General features: G+C 44.8%; 1 long non-coding RNA gene across 1 annotated transcript; it reads right to left on the bottom strand.

Moving 5' to 3' along the window:
* Window positions 1–497: 497 nt before the first annotated feature.
* Window positions 498–6,571, bottom strand: LOC109512098 (uncharacterized). Its single transcript, XR_002167460.1, has 3 exons — window positions 6,385–6,571; window positions 5,713–5,823; window positions 498–684 (listed from the first exon to the last, which is right to left on the bottom strand). It is a non-coding gene; the product is annotated as an uncharacterized LOC109512098 (long non-coding RNA).
* Between the last annotated feature and the right edge of the window lie 2,345 nt (window positions 6,572–8,916).

The following is an 8,916-nucleotide window of genomic DNA, read 5'->3' as shown; positions in this document are numbered from 1 at the left end:
CACACACACACACACACACACACACACACACACACACACACACGAACTCAACAACAAACAATAATATGAGATTGCTGGAATGCACTTGCATCATTGCATACAATTCTTTTCTGTTTCTTATCTTGCGCCGCAGCACTGATTGTTAATTATGTTTTGTCTTGAGGTGTTTAAGGTCATACACTCAGTTTTCTTTCTCTTTCTTACCCTTCTATTGCGTTTTTTTCCTTCACCTTTTCCCGGCGGAGGCATCTGATCGCGTTGTTCTCCAGTGGCTAATTTGACTGTTCTCCTTGCCAGGCTTGCTGTGGGAGCCGGAGCAGTGTGTGTGTGTGTGTATATGTGTGTGTGTATGAATGTATGTATATGTGTGTGCGCGTGGCACTTCTCCCCTGCTAGCTGCTGTTACACAACATAGCTCTTGCATCTACATACAAACACCTCACTTGCCAGAAATCATGTGCACAAACACGGCGTACAACCACAGCATAGATGTGGGTCAACATTTTTTTTTTTTAATGAGTTTCATTCATATATTTGCTGTTCTCGGACGCGTTTTGCCATCAGATATGCGTCATGATTTTTTAATAAAATGGTTTGTTGTATCACATACAGCAAAACTGGTAAAGATGATTGGGAGATAAGGTCACTATGTGCCGCCTCCTCCTCCTCCTCGCGGCTCTCCGCCTGACAGACAGACGGACAGGCATGAAGCTCAGGCGAAGCGGCGATTGGTTCCAGCAGGCAGAGTCTAATCAGCCATCAAGCATGAGGCCCTGAAGTGGCTCTCTGACAAGCGGGGACACGGCACACTCACCGCGTAATGCATATGTATCCACAGACACAAATTGCATGCAAATGTAAAGTGAAACGCGGAAAAAAAAAAAAAAACACGGTGAATATGCATTAAAGCATCAGACATAAAAACTGATGGCTATCATTGTGTTCTAATTGGACTGCTTTGAATTGTGAGCAGCGGAGCACAGCGTGCACTCGTGCAAAGGAGTGTGCTAAGCACCTACAGCTTAGAGTCACACACGCACACACACGCGCGCACACACACACAGCTGATGTCTTACCTGTCAGAGGCAGGTGTGGTCTCAGAAGACCCAATCAGTTTTAATTAACCCCTTGTGGGGGAGGTTGGATGCAGGGTTGGGGAGTGGGGAGGGCTTAGTGTGGGTGAGAACAAGAAAACCAAGCGAGGAGAAATTTCTGGTTGTCATCAGAAGGAGGCGTGGGTGAGAAATGAGAATTCACGCATGAACAAAAGGAGGTAGGGTCTTCAAAAAAAAAAAAAATGAAAGCGTAAAAAGGTGGAAAAGAAGTTATGGTGAGCAGATTTTGTCTTCCAGTTGAGTGGCCGCGGGTTTGAATTTTTGGATGGAGTTTGGATTTTCTTCCGGGGTTAGTTCTTCGTAATTTGAGGTCTTCCCACATTGTGTCTATCTAGCTGGTTATGTAGTTTTTTTTTTTACGATCTACCATCTATCATTAGTACCTATTGATTCATCCATCTCGCCGTTTCTCCACCTCTAGAGCGGAAAAGTGAGTTCCCGTGAACTGGGAACATACTGTATGTTCTTCATAGGAACATACTTGCTGAGAACCCTGTCCTCTTTGTTCTTGAAACGGCTCTGGACTTGTGGACGTTGCTCTCTGCTCTGATACATTTCCATAAAATGATACAAATTGGGTGGAAAAATCAATAAATTCCCGACAAACGTGACCCCTAACCTCAGCCATTTGGACAGCAGAACAAAAAGCCAAGTTTTCACAACTCATGCATCTTTGGTTTAAGACAACAACATCTGGGTATTCCGTGCGTGTTTATGCATACTTTCAACTGGACCATACAAATTGGGTGGAAAAAAAATAAAATTCCCGACAAACGTGACCCCTAACCTCAGCCATCTGGACAGCAGAACAAAAAGCCAAGTTTTCACAACCGATGCATCTTTGGTTTAAGACAACAACATCTGGGTATTCCGTGCGTGTTTATGCATACTTTCAACTGGACCAAGACTCAGGCCGCAACTGATGATGTTTCACAAGATCAGAAGGACGTAAGAGCAGACAAGAATGCAAATTGACAAGCGGTGTCTGTCTGTCTGTCTAACTGGAGCGCTAGCTAGTACTTGCCGAGAATAAAACTGAATCATCCATTTGTCATCCATCCATCCATTTTCCGATCTGCTTTCTCCTCACAAGGGTCGCGGCGGGTGCTGGAGCCTATCCCAGCCGTCATCGGGCAGAAGGCGGGGGACACCCTGAACCGGTTGCCAGCCAATCGCAGGGCACACAGAGACGAACAACCATCTGCGCTCACACTCACACCTCAGGACAATTTAAAAGTGTTCCATCAACCTGCCATTCATGTTTTTGGAATGTAGGAGGAATCCCTTATATTCCACTTACTGAGTACACACTAAAATCAATTTAATTAAAGCACAAACATGACCCTCTTGGTATGGCATAATAAATAAACATCGTCACCAATTGCCGCAGTGAATCAGGAGGTGTCTGGGTGTCCTTTTCATGCACTCGGCACACACATTCATTATTGAAAGGTGCGTGGTTCGAGTGATCAAGACTTGGCAGATAGGGTGTCGGCGCCACTGTCATCCTTGCGTAATTAGAGGTGACTTCCTGATAGGAGAGTGAGGTCATGTCATGACCGCCGAGCAGGTGCAGTTGTGAGTCGTGGTTTGGTAAAGCAACTGCTCGATGAGATTAGCTCACGCATCATTGCGTGCCCATCGTGAAGTCTTGCGCACACACTATTGGGGGTTGGCCTATCTGAAGGAAGAGCTAGATTAGAATTCATAAATCCATATCTGCATAAATCCTGTGTTTGTGTTTTTCGGAGTGGGGATGAAGCCACCCGACTACAGTACATGGCTGTCAAGTGTGTGTGTGTGTGTGTGTGTGTGTGTGTGTGTGTGTGCACGCGCGTAGTGGATAGCTCCCCTGGTGAGCCAAATGCTTCAGTGCTTCACAAAGCAAATCGCAGCTAATCAAATAAGAGCCCTCAGCAGTGTGCAGACATTGGGAAAAGAAGAACAGTGTGTGTGTGTGTGTGTGTGTGTGTGAAGGAGGGGTGAGGGGGTGTCAATCCAGTGACTTTAAGAGGTCTTGGATAATACACGGGGGTGGAAGGATACACACCTGCACAACCTAGCATGGATGGATGGATTTTTGTCACTCACACACACACACACACACACACACACACACACACACACGTCGGTTTAGTTCAAACATCTTTTGTTGAAAGTTTTTCGCAAAAATCCTTTATTTGGCAGGTCTTTCATTCGTGGCCTTGTGGTAGGTTTGGAAGTCAGACCGATGGCTTATTGAAGATAGACGTTTGATTTTGTTCCACTTGGCAAAAGCATGAACAAATAACTGCGAGGAGATGAGAGCTAATCCATGTTGAGTACAAAGTCCAAACTTTTGAGGCACAGCCACATCAAAAGTCTATCTTCTTGTTTCCATGGGGAAAAAAAAATGGATTCGGAATCTGAACCAATTGAAGGTCAACAAGCATCCCAGAACAGATTATGTCAGACCTCCGAGGTTCCACTGTCCAATAAAATTAGACCTGCAAGACATCGAGTCACTTCAGAACAAAAACTTTCTCAAGCTTGAATCCTAAGAACTCACACCAGGAACCTTATGGCTCCAGTTGAAAGATACTCAAGTATTTTTTTTTTCCCCTTACTGCCTGGCATTGATACTGACGCTGTGGGAGTGGCAGAGCTCCAAAAGGTGGCCTGGCTCTCTTTTGACACCCTCACCCTTCGGACACATTGCCCTGTGGCTTCATCCACTTGGTGTGGGCACGAGCCTTTGTCGGGTTGTTCTACCTCAAAAGGCGACGTGCAATTGTATCTCTGTCTGTGTGTTTGTGTGTGTGTGTGTGGCAGCTGTGTGCCCCCCCCCCCACCTCCCAGCGACCACAGAGACCAAAAACACGGGACAGGAATGTCTTTGATTCGCCAATTGGTGGATGCCAAAACATGCCATAATGACCCATATATTCTGAAACATACACAAAGCTTGATAATCTGATGACTTGGTATCCAAATGCGGGAATCTGGGCTGCCGATGGGGAAAGTTGAAGTACATTTTTAAATTCAAGTGATGGTTGGGAACTGAAGGGAATTTAGGGCTTAATCTTATAACAATTGTATCAAGTGTAAATGCCAGGAAGTAAATGAAGACACTCTTAAGGTGCTGTCCCCGCCCCACCCCAACTTCATTTTCATTACTCATTAGGCCACGCCCCTTAGACACACACAACATAAATGTGCCCTAAATGATTTTTTTTTTTTTTTAACTGCCCTTTCAATTAAGACTGGAACCTTCCAGCGAGCCATTTTCTGGAGCACTTGAAAGACATAAACCCTTGATTGGTTGTTAGCCAGTCACAGGGTGAATTCTGTGGAGACAACCACTCACATGAACATTTACACCTAAGGACAATTTAGACTACTCAATGAACCTAACGTGCATGTTTTTTTTTTTTTTTTTTTAATGTGGGAAGGCCAGAGTAGCTGGAGAAGTGCAAACCCTGCAGAAAAGCCAAAGCCGAGATTCAAACGGGCAATGGCAGAAGTGTAGGCCGACGTGCTAATCACTTTCTCACAAATATTTTCTGAGGAAAAATACAACTCCAAAGTCACACCGAACTTCAGTCGTCAAACTGTCAACTTGCATGATACATCATTGACCACCACCCACCCCCCTGGCCCCCCTTTCCTATGTTTCTCTGTCCTGACCGCTCAGTACAATGCGACTAAATAGACATCACGAATAAAAGAGAAAGATGCAATGTCAAACCGTGATTTGATTCCATTCAAAAGGCAAAGACAATATCGTCAGCGTCATGGTGAAAGTAAAACACCGTATTGCAGTGATGATGATGATACATGACAACCGTCATCTTGCCAACACAATCTGGTAACAAGACCCCCCCCACACCCCCATGCACAACACAACGGTTGCTGTTCATTGTCAAAGGAAGCCGATTCCGCAATATGCGTGAATTACAAGCTCAGGTTTTCCACGAGACTGCCCTGGAATTTCTTGGAAACATTCCAGGGTTATGTATTGGGACACCTGCCGTTGACAGGAAGTGAAAATGTCAAGTTTGTCACTTTCACCAATTTGGACATACCTCAAAAATACTGCACTTTCTTTTGCTGTCTGCTATTATGGAAAGCAAAAGGGCTGGCATACTTGGGAACTTCAGATTTTTTTTTTTTTTAGGCAGCCACCAGTGGCATTAACAGCAAAGACAGCTTGAGTGACATAGGACCATTTTTATAAGCAGCAAGACAAACAAGACAATTTTATGTTAAAGCAATACAAGACAAAATGCATCCAAAAAAATCCCAAAAATCACAAAACATGAAGCAAATGATGAAACTTCATTTGGGTCACATAAGATTTGAGCACTCGACTGAATCAAATTTGCACATCAAACCTGAAACTAAATCTGGAGGGATTTTGTTTGCGTTAATTGCCAAAGTGGAAACCCAGAAATTGAAATTCCGAACTCTCCTCCACTCTCGGAGGTCTCTATACGCTATACCCTTCTGTCGAGAGCTACTCCTCACTTCAATTAGCTGCTTCTTGTTGTCAGTCAACACGAGCGTGTGCATATTTTGTCCACGCGATTCAAAAAAATTGACTTGAATCAGCGCCTACCTTTCATCTCCTTTGGTCTTCTTTTGGTTTTGTCATGGCGGTTGGCAGACAATTCAATGCCGCATTAATGCCACCAACTGATATGGAGTACGAGTCCTCATTTCACCCAGCCTAAAAGGAAAGGGGGGGGGGAAATAAATACATCCGACTATGTAAAAGCATTTCCATCAAATATTGCAAAAACATTTCTCCAAATAATCCTATTTCAAGTCGATACTATATCCAGCCATGCAATAGTCTTTCAAAATAAAGAAAGTAGCATTCTGAAAGATGAAAAGCACCAACAAAAAAAAAAAACATTTGTTTTGTGAAGTGTGTTGCAAAAAAAAAAAAGTCGTTGCTTTGCATCTATGATCATTAAATTAGAAATACAGAAGAGCAGAAGACACAGATGATTATAAGACACCCAAATGATTAACTGATTGATGGCAGGTTCTGGACCGAACCAAATAATGTTTCTGGATTTGAGAAATGCAGGCTCAGACAAAGTACATACCAAAAAAAAAAAAAAAAATTATTTACAAGGAGCCAGGAGAAACGATGCATCAACAAAAGCGCTAGCAAAAGGCAAGGTACTAGAGAACACCAAGAATAAACAAACAAAATGCCAAAAGGGCCAATGACACGAAGCCAAAGATCTAGAGCAATAAGAAAAACAATAAAATGACTTACAAACTAGAATTTACGAATGACGAGAGCGACGATGGAGAGTGCTGAGAGGTCAAGAAAACAACACTTCAAGGACTGCAGCAAGCACGGTCAACAATCCAACATGGCAGAAAAGAAAAAAAACTAAGCAGTTTGGCAGTCGGCTTGATTGGTAAACGCGGAACAGGTGCGCCTGCAGGAGGGAACCGCCCCTTCACTCCAGCCTGGGCTGAAAACAAGACAAAACAAAGCAGGCCGATGTGACAATTGCGGGCTTGATTTCTAATCATACTCCATACCAAAACAGACAAATGACATTGCTGCTGATCAAATGTCCATGAATTTCCTCAAGGCAACTCCCGAAATGCTTTCGGGTTCCCATACGTACTTTCTAAAATCTTTGGGCATGAAATACATGTACCTATCCTAGCTAAAAAATAGCAGGGAAGCCCAGACAAAGCCATTGCTTGAATAGGAATCGTATGAATTCTCTTTATTAATTTTGTTACTGGGCAGCCCCGTGGGCCAGTGGTTCGCGCATCGACCTCACAGTGCAGAGGTACCGGGTTAAATTCCAATTCCAATTCTCCGGCCACCCAGTGTGGAGTTTGCATGTTCTCCCCGTGCCTGCGTGGGTTTTCTCCGGGTACTCCGGTTTCCTCCCACATTCCAAAAACATGCATGACAGGCTGATTGAACACACTAAATTGAGGTGTGAGTGTGAACGCGGATGGTTGTTTGTCTATGTGTGCCCTGCGATTCGCTGGCGATCGGTTCAGGGTGTCCCCCGCCTACTGCCCGAATGACGGCTCGGATAGGATCCAGCACCCCCCGCAACCCTTGTGAGGATAAAGTGGATCGGAAAATGGATGGAATTTTGTTACTCGCGTCCTCCAACTTTTTGAAAGGTGTATAATGAGTTTATGTGGAGAGTCTAGTTTATTTCCCCAGTGGAGCTTGTAAATGCATTTGCAGTGATCAAAAACGCAATGAATCCAGATGACCGGTTAGATTTGCCTCATTTTTTTACTTAATTTTGAGCAACCAATGTCGCATTATGGAATCTGTTTGTGCAATACTTGCTGCAAAGAACAGGTTCAAACAGGGGGGGTGGAGGGCACACTCATTAGCATGACATGCATAAACAAAAGCTTTGAAACAGACTTTTAAATTGTGTTCCCTGGCGAAATCCCCCGTCCTCTCCCAGAACGGGGAGGGCATGAATGGATGGGCCCCGACTGTTGAATGTCATTCCAGTCTTTTCCTTTATCAATATGTGATGAGAGCTTGGAAACCAGAGCTGGATGACAATTTACCAATGGTTCAAAGAGGTTAAGGTTACCCGCAATGTTCGTTTTGTGACGAATGAAAAAGCCTTGGGATTTTATGGGTTTATGCGCCATTCAGGAAATGTCATTTATCTGCGATCTAACATGTATCTGCCCGTAATCACGAGTGCTCAGAGGACACGCCAAGGCTATAAAACAGACTTTGGACATTTTCTCACCAGCACTCCTTCTTTTGTCCCCACTTAGAAGGGGGTCTAATTAGAGTGGGACCCACCATCATGTGTCTTATCTGCTCCTCCCCTTGAATAGCTCTTTGGCTATCCCCAATAAATAGGGAACTGAAGTCTCTGTCAACATGTCACATTGAGAGGCGCGCTTCTTTTGCAGGGCTGGCTGACCCTGTTTATGTGACACTAATCAGGCTCGGCCCAGAGGGTGCCATGATGGCAATAAACGACCACATATTCCATCTTCTGCTCTCTTTTTGCCTTTTCCCACCTCTGTGACCAATACGCGCACACACACACACACACACACACACACACACACACACACACACACACACACACACACGGATTGGTCCGCAGCCTCACTCATGGGCACCAGGGAGGAGGTTATAAGCCATTAAAAGCAAGCAGTGATGGCCACACTTGTTTCTCCATTTTTTTTTTTTTTTTTTTTTTAGCAAAGTCCGCGTGCTGGGCAGTCCCGGCCTCTCATCCAATGGCCTTGTGAATAGAACCACGGGGCTCTGGCTCCACAGAGATAGTGTTATCTGGGCCACCACGGGGCTCCCGCAGCCACCGAGTACACACACACACTCAGTGGGCAGCACAACACATCAGCAGGGGTGCAGACAATGAAACCTGCGGCGCTACACAAATATCGCGGGTGTGTAATGAAACGGCGCCACACGTGACGCAGACGGTGAAAATCGGGGTGAGGGTGGGGGGGGGTGGTGAACGTTTGACTTTTTTTTTTTTAGCCACTCATCTCGATCATGATGATGTTTGTTCTTGCATGGAATGAGCTGTCAGAGTATCGGTTTCTCCATCAGCTGGTCATTGCGCACGCTCACAATAAGAACTTGAATCTGATTGTAATAGTCGCATGCTGTTTCAAAGAATCTGAGTTATTCCACCCATTCCCGGAGATCTCCACACATGACCTGCCGCCACCGGGAGCTGTGAGCCAGGCAACAATTTCAATTAAAAAGAGATTTGAGGTGGAAAAGCGCATTTTCATCTAATGTGGCTTGGGAAGAGGT

Source organism: Hippocampus comes, unplaced genomic scaffold (genome assembly GCF_001891065.2).
Source record: "Hippocampus comes isolate QL1 unplaced genomic scaffold, H_comes_QL1_v1.1 scaffold91, whole genome shotgun sequence".
NCBI lineage: Eukaryota > Metazoa > Chordata > Actinopteri > Syngnathiformes > Syngnathidae > Hippocampus > Hippocampus comes.
This window is presented reverse-complemented; position numbering and strand designations above follow the sequence as displayed.